Source organism: Oncorhynchus tshawytscha, linkage group LG19 (genome assembly GCF_018296145.1).
Source record: "Oncorhynchus tshawytscha isolate Ot180627B linkage group LG19, Otsh_v2.0, whole genome shotgun sequence".
Classification (NCBI taxonomy): domain Eukaryota; kingdom Metazoa; phylum Chordata; class Actinopteri; order Salmoniformes; family Salmonidae; genus Oncorhynchus; species Oncorhynchus tshawytscha.
The window spans coordinates 15,512,408-15,526,637 of record NC_056447.1 but is presented as its reverse complement, the minus strand read 5'-3'; the positions used below and the strand labels follow the sequence as shown (position 1 = coordinate 15,526,637).

At 40.1% G+C, this 14,230-nt stretch overlaps 1 protein-coding gene across 1 annotated transcript in view; it reads left to right on the top strand.

Moving 5' to 3' along the window:
* The window catches only part of brsk2a (BR serine/threonine kinase 2a), a 512,190-nt gene that overhangs the window by 324,781 nt on the left and 173,179 nt on the right, over window positions 1-14,230 (top strand). The gene's annotated exons all lie outside the window — the stretch shown is intronic.

The window sequence follows — 14,230 nt, the reverse complement described above, 5'->3', positions numbered from 1 at the left end:
AGGCTTAGGGCATGTCTGGCAGAAGTGACCCTCTGCCCTGTGTGAAATTCAAGGTCTGAGATGCTGTATTTCTTTGGCATTTCCTCAAAGTATACATTCATGCCATTTATTGTTGTTCAGTTGGCCATTCTTTCTTCTCCTGCAGATGTCAAAACCATGAGATTTGCTGAGGCAGCTGCTATTTCAATTTACAGCTAAAGTCTCCCTTCTTTTACTCAGATCCATCTTTTGTTGGTTTAATTCCTCCTCCCTATCCTCTAGATGGTGTTTGAACTTGAGAGCAGCAGCCTTTATATAAATGCTGCTCTTTCAGCCTCTGCTCGGATGCAGGTTCAGGATGTGGAGGATACACCTGAGTGAGAACTCCTGTTAGACCTGCGGCTGGAGGTTTGGGACACTGTCAGGTTTTAGCATAATCTTTTTCATCAATGCATTCATAAGGCTTCTCTGTTGCTGGGGCTAGACCTGAAATCCATTGAGACACCGTAACAAGAAATGCCTTAATATGCTGACATTTGGGTTCATACTAATTCAACATATCATTTTTTCTTTCATCCTCAGGTATCATGTGATGATAGGAATCAATACATTCTTTCAATCCATTCAACATTTATCTGAACTGGAGTAGGTTTTATTTAACAATTTCAATATTCTTATTGTCAGTCATCAGATCAATAACAATGTTAATTTTGAGAGTCAGCTTTCCCAGTTTACCTGTTCTGGATTTATGCATTTGGGAAACTTTCTCCTTCATGTCATTTTCTGAATAAGGCTCCTCCACTAGCGCCACGCTTCCCCCATATACAACACTATCTGCAGTGGTAGAATTCTCTTCAGCCATATTCCCTCAATAGGCTAACACAACATGTTTTTGCGTTGATTCCATGACGCAGTTAGCTTTTAACAGCTAGGACTGCCATTTCTTGTCCCGGAATCCCGCTTAACAGACAGGTTGAAGCCTGCTTGACAGAGACGCTAAGCTGCTAGCCATCAAGCTAACGAAGTTGGTACTAGAGGAGTTTTGCAATGGAACCTTCTTTGTCTGGAGAAATAAATGAACGGGTCCAGCGCCTTAGGAGCTGTATTTGCTAAGCTTTGTTTTGGAACAAACCGGAACAGTCGGAGTCCAATGTGGCAATTGTTTGCTTGCCGAGGATCATAGGCTTGAGGTGGCTTCCTTGATCATGCAGGTCACCAGCCTACATAAGAAACTGGGGAAAACGCAGAGTGGAATGTTTACATTGTCTACGCCTGTGGCTGGATGGCGTTCGTGCTTGTTGGATGCATCTCCGCCTTGTCATTTGTCGTTATCCGACTGGCCGGTGCTGATAGCGGAGTCGATGGGGCACAGCAAGAGGAGCAAGGCAATCAGTGATGGTTGCATGTCATGAGCCGTGGACGCCGAAGACAGCCTCCTCCCGCAAAGCAGTCTACAACAAATAGTTTTGCCATCCTGGAGTCTGATTTTCCTGCACCTTCGTCGCTCTGGGTGCCTGCATCTACGGCCGCAGTGTCTACTACTTTGATTTCGATGTCCACGTTGGCAACCTTCCTTCCCTGCTCTGGATCGTGCTGGGCTTCTCCATCTGTCGGAGGCCTGCACCAGGCTCCGGGAGCAACGTGCTCAAGTTATCCTGCCTCTCGCCCATCCATAAAAGGTTCTCCGAATCCTGTGAAGCATGGGAGTGGGCGTATTTCCTCGTCCTTATCGCCAGCCATGATTTTGGGCAGCTCCATCGTAACAATGTCCTATCCCAGTGCGCAAGTAAATGACAATACTTAGATGCTCCCGAATGTACTACATCAGTACATGGAAATAAATTATATCGTAGTCCATGTGGGTTTTAATGACATTATGAAGGGCAGCTCTGAACAGTTCAAACTGGATTTTAAAGAGCTGATTGACTCTCTGATAGTCACTAACAAAAGACCCATCATATCTGGCCCTGTGCCCTCTCTGAATTGTGGCATTGAACACTTTAGCAGTATTCTTTCTCTTCACAACTGGCTACATGATTATTGCACCTCAATGGGTGTGACTTTTATTGACAATTTTGAGCACTTTTGGAAACAAAACACGGTTTATAAGGAGGATGGGATGCACCCAAATCATTTTGGTTCCAGGATCCTTTCACAGCATTATAATGCTGCGTTGAGATAATGAGTTATCAATGACCCAAGCCCAGCTCAACTAATCCCTACTATTTTGAAGCAGAGTTGTCATTCAGCAAATGTACATTACACCAGGGGCGTTGGAAGACACAATGTAAGTAACCTAATTTATGTCCTTATATCTGTCCTGAATGCCTCTGCTGATCCTACAGCTGTTGTATGCAGTAATCATGTGCCTATTAACCAGGTGTAAACTGTTAGCAGTGAGGCGGTGTGCCCTAGGAGGAAGTCCACTGTGTGCAGCTCACCCTGTACTAACATAAATAACATGAGCAGCTCTACTTCTGCTAAGCTTCCCAGTAAAGCAATGCAAACAAGTAAGCATCCCAGAAGAAAAGTGCTCAAAATAGTCTACGTTAACATATGTAGCTTAAGAAACAAGGTTCATGAAATCAATAATTTCCTAGCAACAGATGACAGTGGGAATATGAATGTCAATCTTTGAAACTCACTTAGATAATACCTTTGATGATACAGTGGTAGCAATACAAGGTTATAACATTTACAGAAAATATAGAAATGCCAATGGTGGAGGTGTTGCTGTTTATATTCAGAACCACATTCCTGTAAAGATTAGAGAGGATCTCATGTTAATTACTGTTGAAGTAATATGACTACAGGTTCATCTGCCTCACCTAAAGCCCATTCTCGTGGGAAGCTGCTATAGACCACCAAGTGCTAACAGTCAGTATCTGGATAACATGTGAAATGCATGTGATATTGAGAGGTATAATTTCTGGGTGATTTAAATAGCGCCTGGCTTTCATCAAGCTGCCGCCTCAAGAGATGATGCAAATTGAAAGGAAAATAAGTCTGGCTGCACAAAGATAAAATTCAGCGAAATTCTGACTTGTGCTCTGATATATGCTTCACTGATTTCTGCTCTAGTAAAAGCCTGGGTTTTCCTCATGTTAACACTTTAAGCGTATTACCTAAAATTGGACAATTGAAAGTTTGGGTTCACAAGCTCCAATCCAGATGTGTTGGTCATTACTGGTTAAGAAAGAGTGTTTTGAACACTGATGTTAACCTTTCTGGTTATAACTTTTTTCAGCAAGACAGATCTTCTAAGGTGGTGGCGTGGCAATCTTTACCAAGAAACACCTTCAGTGTACGGTTGTCTCCACCAAGTATGTCCCCAAACAATTAGATTTGCTGGTTTTAAGCAGTAAACTTTTAAATAGCCATTTGTTGACTGTTGCTGGGGATTATTGTTTACCATCAGCACCAACCTGTACACTAAATGCCCCAAGCTCTGTCCTGGCCCCTTACACTAAGTTTGAATTTGTCCTGCTAGGTGACCTAAACTGGGACATGCTTAAACCACCTGACCAAGTCCTAAAGCAATGGGACTCCCTAAATCTTTCTCAGATTATTACCAATACCAAAAGGTATGACTCCAAACACCCAGAAAAGGCTACTCTCCTTGATGTTATCCTTGCAAATCAGTCTGGTGTTTTCTGTAATGACCTTAGTGATCACTATTTTACTGCCTGTTTTTGTAATGGTTGTTCAGTGAAATGACCTGTCCTGATTTGTCTTCGATACTTGCTAAAACACTTTAATGAGCAAGCCTTGCCTCATGACCTGGCCTCTGTAAATTGGTATGGAATCAGTTTGATCCCATCTGTCGAAGACACTTGGACCTTTAAAAAAATATTTTTGTGGTATTGTTAACAAACAATAAAGAACATGAGAATTAAAAAATAGGTTCTGTCTCTGGTTCGACCATGATCTAGCAGAGTTACTCCACCGCAAGAATTCCATTTGCCAAAAGGCTCGGCACACGCATACTCAGGCTGACTGGCTCTCGTTCAGGCAAATGAGAAATAAGTGCACTCAGGCTATCCGGAAGGCCAAAGTTAGTTACTTTAAGGAGTAATTCTCTCTATCTGTGGGTCTAACGCAAGATGTTCTGGAAAACGATTAAAGACCTGGAGATTAAACCCTCCTCCTCACAGCTGACCATGCCCCTTAATGTTGATGATGTGGTTGTTACTGACAAGGAGCACATGGCTGAGCTCTTTAATCGCCACTTCATTAAGTCTGGATTCATATTTGACTCAGCTATGCCTCTTGGCCCGTCCAACATTTCCTCATCTCCCACCCCTTCTAGTGTGACTAGCCAAGATGCTCCTCCCTCTTTTTCCTCTGCCCCGCTACAAAGTTTCTCCCTGCAGGCGGTCACTGAGTCTGAGGTGCTAAAGCAGCTCCTTAAACTTGACCCCCAAAAACCATCTGGGTCAAGTTTATCTCTCCCCTCTGGGGAGGTTGCAATTGCTTGGAGGGCAGCCACAGTGTGTCCTTTATTTAAATAAGAGGTCAAGCTGATCCTAACTTTTATAGGCCAATTTCTATTTTTATTGTTTATCAAAACTGTTGGAAATGCCTGTCAATAATCAACTGACTGGCTTTCTTGATGTCTATAGCATTCTCTCTGGTATGAAATCTGGTTTCCGCTCAGGTTATGGATGTGTCACTGTAACCTTAAAGGTCCTAAATTATGTCACCATTGCCCTTGATTCTAATTCAAATTCAACTGTCTACTACTCATCCCCAGAAGATGGGATATGCATATTATAGAAAACACTCTGAAGTTTCTAAAACAGTTTGAAACATGCCTGTGAGTATAACATAACTTATTTAGCAGGCGAAACCCCAAGGACAAACCATAAAAAAAAAATTTGAGGTCACTCTCTTTTCAATGGTTTTTCATTGGGAATCCAGATTTCTAAGGAACCTTCTTGCAATTCCTATCGATTCCACTGGATATCAACAGACTTTTGAAATTGGTTGAGGTTTTTACTTTGTGTAATGAAGAAGTACGGCCATCTTGAACCAGGGTAACTTGAAGTGTACTGTTAGATAGAGGCTCATGACCAGAAAGCTAGCTATAGTTTGTTTTCCTCCTGTATTGAACACAGATCATCCCGTCTTCAGTTTTATCGAATATTTAATTTAAAAAAATACCTAAAGTTGTATTACAAAAGTAGTTTGAAATGTTTTGGCAACGTTTACAGGTAACTTTTGAGATATTTTGTCATCACGTTGCGCAAGTTGGAACCAGTGTTTTTCTGGATCAAACGCGCCAAATAAATGACCATTTTGGATATATATTGACGGAATTAATTGAACAAAAGGACCATTTGTGACGTTTATTGGACATATTGGAGTGCCAACAGAAGAAGCTCGTCAAAGGTAAGGCATTAATTATATTTTTATGTCTGCGTTTTGTGTCGCGCCTGCAGGGTTGAAATATGCTTCTCTCTCTTTGTTTACCATGGTGCTATCCTCAGATAATAGCATCGTTTGCTTTCGCTGAAAAGCCTTTTTGAAATCTGACATGTTGGCTGGATTTACAACAAGTGTAGCTTTAATTTGCTATCTTGCATGTGTGATTTAATGAAAGTTTGATTTTCATAGTCATTTATTTGAATTTAGCACTCTGCGTCCCACGCTAGCATCCCACATATCTCAGAGAGGTTAAACGCTCTACAACAAAGCTTTCGTAGTGTTCAAAAAGCTTTCTCTGCCCTTAACCCTGTTCTGAACACCTCCAAAACAAAGGTCATGTGGTTTGGTAAGAAGAATGCCCCACCGGTGTGATTATTACTTCTGACTGTTTAGAGCAGGCCTGGGCAATTCTAGCCCTCGGGGGCCTTGATTGGTGTCACATTTTTCCCCATCCCCAGCAAACACAGCTGAGTTAAATTAATTGCATTTTTAACTGAAGATCATGAGTTGATTATTGGAGTGAGGTGTGTTAGCTGGGGCTGGGACAAAAGTGTGACAGCAATCAGGCCCCCAAGGACTGGAGAGGCCCAGGCCTGGTTTAGAGCTTGAGGTAGTCACCTCATACAAGTACTTGGGAGTTTGGCTAGACGGTATACTGTGCTTCTCTCAGCACATATCATAGCTGCAGGCTAAGGTTAAATATACACTTGGTTTCCTCTATAGTAATCGCTCCTATTTCACCCCAGCTGCCAAACTAACCCGGATTCAGATTACCATCCTACCCATGCTAGATTACAGAGACGTAATTTATATACCAATTGACCATCAGATTTGCCAACAATGCTCCTTATAGGACACACTTATAATCCTTTGTAAATTGGTCATCTCTGTATACTCATCGCAAGGCCCACTCATTGATGCTTATTTATAAAACCCTCTTAGGCCTCATAAAACCCTCTTAGACCTCACTCCCCCTATCTGAGATATCTACTGCAGCCCCCATCCTCACCTGCAACACCTGTTCTGCCCGTCGCATTCTGTTAAAGGTCCCCAAAGCACACATCCATGGTGCGCTCCTCTTTTCAGTTCGCTGCAGCTAGCAACTGGAACGAGCTGCAACAAACACTCAAACTGGACAGTTTAATCTCAATCATAGACATTCAATCAAAGTCTCAATCATAGACATTCTTACTGACAGTTGTGGCTGCTTCACGTGATGTATTGTTGTCTCTACCTTCTTGCCCTTTGTGCTGTTGTCTGTGCCAAATAAAGTTCTTACCATGTTTTGTGCTGCTACCATGTTGTGCTGCTGCCATGTTGTGTTGCTACTATGTTGCTGTCATGTTGTGTTGCTACCGTGCTGTGTTATGTGTTTCTGCCATGCTATGTGGTTGTCTTAGGTCTCTCTTTATATAGTGTTGTGGTTCCCGCAGGAGGCCTTTTGCCTTTTGGTCAAACATTTTTCTTAACTGACTTGTCTAGTTAAATAATGGTTAAAAAAATGCTAAGAAAAAAATTATGAAGAACAATAGTAAAAAGCTTTGGAACACCTTAACCTTTTCACATGTGAGTTCCAAATATCTCTAACGGTCGCCCCAGTGTGAGTTGTTTTATGCACATGATGTCAGAATGCACTCACTGTTCCAAAATGTGATTATTACGCACAGGACAGTTAACATGTGCTTTTTTAAAACATTTTTTATTTTATAACAACAGTTTGAGTTGAGGTGTGTTCCGCCTTCTCATTAATTCACAAAGAAGTAGCCGATTTCAGCGCTGCGGACAATTTATATTGGAGGCTTTACTGAGCCGGATAAAGCTCTCTCTTCTAGGAGAGCCCACTGCACTTCACTCATGTTTGCGCAGATCAAGTAAGCATATATTTGCGCAGTCTTGCAAGAATAGGAACATTTTCTTACTGGCGCTCGCTTTGCCTTCCTTGTTGTTTTCCTTACAAATAATACACGTTGGACATGTGTGCGTTCCTATCAAAGTAAGTTCCTTATTTTCTGTATACCGTGTTGTTGTTTCTACTGTAGGAGCATACAGTATGTATGTAGCTTAATGTATTTACAGTTTTCAAATAATGCATTCCGATTATTGCATTTATTGTAATCAACACCTACGATGTGTGTAAAATACTTTTTTGAAGGTTGTACTGATTATAAAGAGCTAATGCTAAGCTATTTTCCAGCTATGTGTGGCGCCATGTTTGTTGACATTATACATTGCATTCTGGGTAAACGTCTGTCAGACCAAAGATGTTATAATGAGGTGAAGGAATGGTTCACTCATCTTTCGGGTAAACTTCCAGAAGTGAATGAAGGGAAGTGGATGATCGTAGACGACACACCCTCTTCAACTATAAACAGACCCAACTCATCTTGTCTCCTCTTATGGCTCTTTTGGTTGATGCGAAAAAATAATAATTCCGCCGCGCACAAGCTACTCATTGTCGGATTACTTTCGATTTCTAGAAAGTGTTTTACTCAATTATTTTAATCAATGGTGAGCTCACCCGTGATGTTATTAATTACAAATAGCAATTGCTATTAGCTAATTCATAATATCGTTTCTGTCAGCCGAGGGTTATAAAAATATGACAACTTGTGTTAAGCGGTAGGACTACATTTTCTGGTTTGGATGATTGTGTTATGCTGTAGCTACTTCTGTGAATGTCTTTACATTGCATCGAAAAATAAACAGGTCACATTCTGGACATACCTTTGTAGAGACTGTGTTTGTGCAAAATGTTTCTGAAAAAAGTGTGCCAATTCAAGTGCTGATTGTTGCGTCAATCGAAACTGGACGTTAATAATCATTCTTATCAAGCGTAGTAATCTCACCGGTTTTATCGTACGCAACAGGGACCACTATAGAACAATCACACCTGTTTGTTGGTTCGTGTGAAAAGGTTCAATTACATTTTGGGAAAAAGGCAAACTCAGATCCATCATTCATTGAATCAAATGGCTCATTCATCACAAAACGAACTGATATTGCCAACTACTTTAACGTTTTTTTCATTGGTAAGATCAGCAAACTTAGACATGACATGTCGGCAACAAACACTGACACTACACATCCAAGTATATCTGGCCAAATTATGAAAGACAAACATTGTAATTTTGAGTTCCGTAAAGTGAGTGTGAAAGAGGTGAACAAATTATTGTTGTATCTTAAAAATGACAAGCCACCATGGTCTGACAACTTGGATGGAAAATTACTGAGGATAATAGAGGACGATATTTGCCACTCCTATTTGCCATACTTTCAATTTAAGCCTACTAAATATTGTGTTTGACCAGATACAATGTTATTTTACAGTAAACCAATTGACAACAGACTTTCAGCATGCTTGTAGGAAAGGAGGTTCAACAAGCACAGCACTTACACAAATGACTGAAGATTGGCTGAGAGAAATTGATGATAAAAAGATTGTGGGGGCTGTTTTGTTAGACTTCAGTGCAGCTTTTGACATTATCGATCATAGTCTGCTGTTGTTATCACTTTCCACCTTCTATATTGTGAATAAAGAGGTACCTGTCTAACAGAACACAGAGGGTGTTCTTTAATGGAATCCTCTCCAACATTATCCAGGTAGAATCAGGAATTCCCCACGGCAGCTGTCTAGTCCCCTTACTTTTTTCAATCTTTACTAATGTCATACTTTGAGTAAAGCCAGTGTGTCTATGTATGCATATGACTCAACACTATACATGTCAGCTACTACAGCGACTGAAATGACTGCAACACTTAACAAAGAGCTGCAGTTAGTTTCTGAGTGGGTGCAAAGGAATAACTTCGTCCTAAATATTTCTAAAAGCATTGTATTTGGACAAATCATTCACTAAACCCTAAACCTCAACTAAATGTTATAATAAATAATGTGGAAATTGAGCAAGTTGAGGTGACTAAACATATTGATACTTCTCCCCATCTTAATTACTGTTGTATGTCCATAATAAAGTGCTTTTCTTCCTTCTAAAGGCCAGGAGTGCTGCTAGTTACCCACCTCGACAACATCCGGTGAAATTGCAGAGCGCCAAATTCAAAATACAAAAATCGTAATATTAAACATTCATGAAAATATAAGTGTCTTACATCGTTTAAAAACGTAACTTCTTGTTAATCCAACAGCTTTGTCAGATTTCAAAAAGGCTTTACGGCGAAAGAATACCATGCGATTATCTGAGGACAGCGCCTCGCTCACAAAATCATTAAAAACATTTTCCAAACCAGCATAGGCATCACAAAAGTCAGAAATAGCGATAAAATATATCACTTACCTTTGAAGATCTTCCTCTGTTTGCAATCCCAAGGGTTCCAGCTACACAACAAATGGTTGTTTTGTTCGATAAAGTCCTTCTTTATATCCCCAAAAAGTTAGTTTAGTTGGCACGCTTGATTCAGTAATCCACTTGTTCCACTCGTTCAAAATGCATACAAATGAATCCCAAAAGTTACCAATAAACTAAACAAGTCAAACAACATTTCTAATCATTCCTCACGTACCCTAATTTGTAAATAAACAATAAAATTTAAGACGGAGAATAGTGTGTTCAATACCGGAGATAAATAACAAAGTGCGCACCTTCATCCACAAGACTGCAGTCAAAATGATAGCCACCTTGACAAACTACAAATTCTAGCTAATTTTTCAAAAAGCAAGCCTGAAACCCTTTCTAAAGACTGACATCTAGTGGAAGCCATAGGAACTGCAATCTGGGAGGTTTTCCTTTGATTTTCCCATAAACAAGCATTTTCAATGGGTGGTCACCTCAACCAAAAAAAATCCAGATGGATTCTCCTTGGGTTTTCGCCTGCCATATCAGTTCTGTTATACTCAGACATTATTATTTGTAAAGTTGTAGTTTTTTCTATCCAATGCTACCAATTATATGCATATCCTAGCTTCTGGGCCTGAGTAACAGGCAGTTTACTTTGGGAATGTCAGTCATCCGAACTTCCGAATACTGCCCCCTATCCAGCACTACCAACAAGGCAGGTGCTACAGGCCCTCGTTTTGTCGCAGCTGGACTAATGTTCAGTCGTGTGGTCAGGTGCCACAAAAAGGGACTTAGGAGAATTGCTATTGGCTCAGAACAGGGCAGCATGGCTGGCCCTTGGATGTATACGGAGAGCAAATATTAATAATATGAATGTCCATGTCTCCTGGCTCAAAGTGGAGGAGAGATGGACTTTATCACTACTTGTATTTATGAGAGGTATTTACATGTTGAATGCACCAAGCTGTCTGTTTGAACTACTGGCGGACTACTCTGACACCGATGCATAACCCACAAGACATGCCACAAGAGGTCTCTTCACAGTTCCCAAGTCCAGAACAGACTATGGGAGGCATACAGTACTACATAGAGCAATGACTACATGGAACTCTATTCCACATCAAGTAACTGATGCAAGTTGTAAAATTTGATTTAGAAAACAGATACAAATACATCTAATGGAACAGCGGGGACTGTGAAGCAACACAAACATAGGCACAGACACGTTCATACACACACACACACACACACACACGATAACATATGCACTATACACACGTACACATGGATTTTGTACTGTATATACAGTATGTGTTAATGGTGGAGTATGGGCCTGAGGGCACACAGTGTGTTGTGAAATCTGTGAATGTATTGTAATGTTTAAAATTTTTATAAACTGCCTTAATTTTGCTGGACCCCAGGAAAAGTAGCTGCTGCCAATGGGGATCCATAATAAATACAAATACCATAAGTTCTGTATTTCAATATGCAATCATGAACATGGATCAATAAGCACTCCGGTGCGGTCCGCTCATTTAACTGTGTCGCTTATGTCATTAATCTTCACACTTCAATGAATTAGGCAGCGGAGATTGGAAATCGGGTTCTGTGCATACAATTCTTTGTACAAATGAGTCACTCCAATAGCAAACATTCTATCACTTTGAATGCATGATAAATGTAGCCATACACTTACATTTACCCATTAATCAATCCAAAAGTTTGGGCGATTGTTAGGCAACTTTACATACCCGAGTGCTTTTCTACACTGTAGTCTTGAGACTATGTGAGTCCTTAGTTCCTTGGTTAGGCGTCTTTCCAAACAATCCAGTTTTCAATTCCAACTAAGTATTTTCCAGCAAAGTCTTTTGACTAAATGTATTTGCTAATTTGTCCAATATAATTGTCCCAATACAATTTCTATTCTAATCCTTTAGACACAATGGAGAGGGTTGAAATGTTAGTCTTGACGCATACAAATCCAATTTCCAGAGTTTGATTCAAGTTTAAAAATAATACATTTATTTGTCATTCCTCTGTATAGAAAAATGAAAATAATTCTACCAAAACAAATTCGGATCATTAAAACTTAAGAAACAAACAGCATGGTTAACATGGTCTGGTATGGTAAAAAAAAGACTGTATGCTGCCATTCCAGTCACTCCCAGTATGCCTTGAAGCATGTATGCCTTTTAACTGTATTCTCCATTTGCCTTTAGAGGGAGTACACACACTTGACAGGGAATTAGTGGCAAACACACATACAACAGAAATGCATCATGAATTGGAAACATACACTTTTACAATATGACATATTTGGCTATTTGGGGTCAATTGCAGAAAGTAAATTGAAATTCCAATCTCACAATTTTCTCATATAAGAAAGAATTGAGGAACATTGACATTTAGTTTACTTTCTGAATTATAAGGTAATTGCCCCAACCTTGCCAGATAGTGCACACCTGGCGACGGCTGCAAGTCACTGCTTGCATTTGAATATAAACCGATTTTGAGTATTGCTTAACACCATCTGAATGAATGAATAAGGTGACGATTGGTGAAAGGGAAACCTAATTTTGACTGTACATGTTCACCTCAAGGAAGGGTGAAAAGAAGGATGGATTCTCGAAGGGTTCCATCTGAATAGTCTTAAATTGTTTCCTCTCCTAGCCACCATTCCCTAATCTGCATTTCCATGATAGTAAAGGGTTGTGTTTATTAGGAACCAAAACAAAAGAAAATATATTGAATCGTGGAGAGAATCATTTGACATCTTCAATTCGAAACATACATTTTCTGTTCCAAACATTTTGAAACATTTTCCATTGCATGTCTTGATGAAAATGACCTAGGTGTGAGCAAGTAAGTAATTACCTCATGGAGGGGAGGAAAGGAAGATGGAAAGAAAGAAGAAACAGAGGAAATAAGTGTTTATTTTAGCAGGCTTCCTTTGGAACAGCTGTGGGTATGGGACTGCCATGCTTTATGTGTCCACATAGACCCATTACCATCCACAGACACATGCATGCACACACACACCACATGTGGCATTTTTCTGCCCCCATATTACCAGGCAATCTGCAGCAGAAAATTAATTACCCCATAATTTAGCATATTAAATCACATTGGATCCATTATAGAACACAACAACAATAACAAAAATAAAATCCGGGGTTGAGAATTTGGTTGTTTAACCTGTAATTTGGTTTAACAACATTGTTGGAGCTGTACTGTTAGATTTCAATGCAGCCTTTGATTTTATTGACCATAAAGTGTTGATGGCTTTTCAACCTCTGCCATATCATGGATTCTGAGGTATCTATCTAATAGAACACAGAGGGTTTTCTTAATTGGAAGCTTCTCTAATGTTAATCATAATAAGTGTGGTGTAATGCAGGGCAGCTCTCTCGGCCCTCTTCTCTTAAAAAAACAATATATGCCACTGGCATTAATCAAAACCTGTGTCTATGTATGCTGATGATTCAACCCTACACGTCAGCAACCACAGCTAGTGAAATCTCTGCAACTCTGAACAGAGAGTTGCAGTTAGTCTTAGAATGGGTTGCTAGTAATACACTAGTCCTGAACATCTCTGCAACTAAGAGCATTGTATTTTGTACAAATCATTCCCTAAGTTCTAGGCCTCAGCTGAATCTGATAAAGGATAATATCACTGTTGAGCAAGTTGAGGAGACTAAATTACTTGGTATTACTTTGGATTGTAAACTTTCATGGTCAAAATGTGGGGTAAGGTCTGTCCGTGGTAAAGAGATGCTTTGCTTTTTTGATATTACACTCCACAAAGCAACTTCAGCAGGCTCTAGTTTTATCCTATCATGATTATTGCTTTGTCATATCAAATAAAACAATCTAATCAAATGTTTTTTGTCAAATGCGCCGAATGCAACAGGTGTACGTAGACCTTACCGTGAAATGCTTACTTAAAAGCCCTTAACCAACAAAGTTTTTAAAAAACTGTTAATAACAGTTACTAAATAAACTACAGTAAAAAATAAAAGAGCAACAATAAAATGCCAATAACGAAGCTGTATGTATAGGGGGTACCGGTACCGAGTCAATGTGCAAGGGTACAGGTTAGTCAAGGTAATTGAAGTAATATGTACATGTAGGTAGGGGTAAAGTTACTATGCATAGATAATGGATCATAAACAGTGAGTAGCTGCAGCGTAAAAAAAGGGGAGGTCAATGCAAATAGTCAGGGTAGCCATTTGATTAGCTGTTCAGCAGTCTTATAGCTTGGGGGTAGAAGTTGTTACGAAGCCTTTTGGACCCAAACTTGGCGCTCAGGTACCACTTGCCGTGCGGTAGCAGAGAGAACAGTCCATGACTAGGGTAACTGGATTCTTTGGCAATTTTTAGGGTCTTCCTCTGACGCTGCCTGGTATAGAGGTCCTGGATGTTAGGAAACTTGGCCCCAGTGATATACTGGGCCGTACGCAGCACTCTCTGTAGCACTTACAGTCGGAGGCCGAGCAGTTGCCATACCAGGTGGTGAAGCAACCATTCAAGATGCT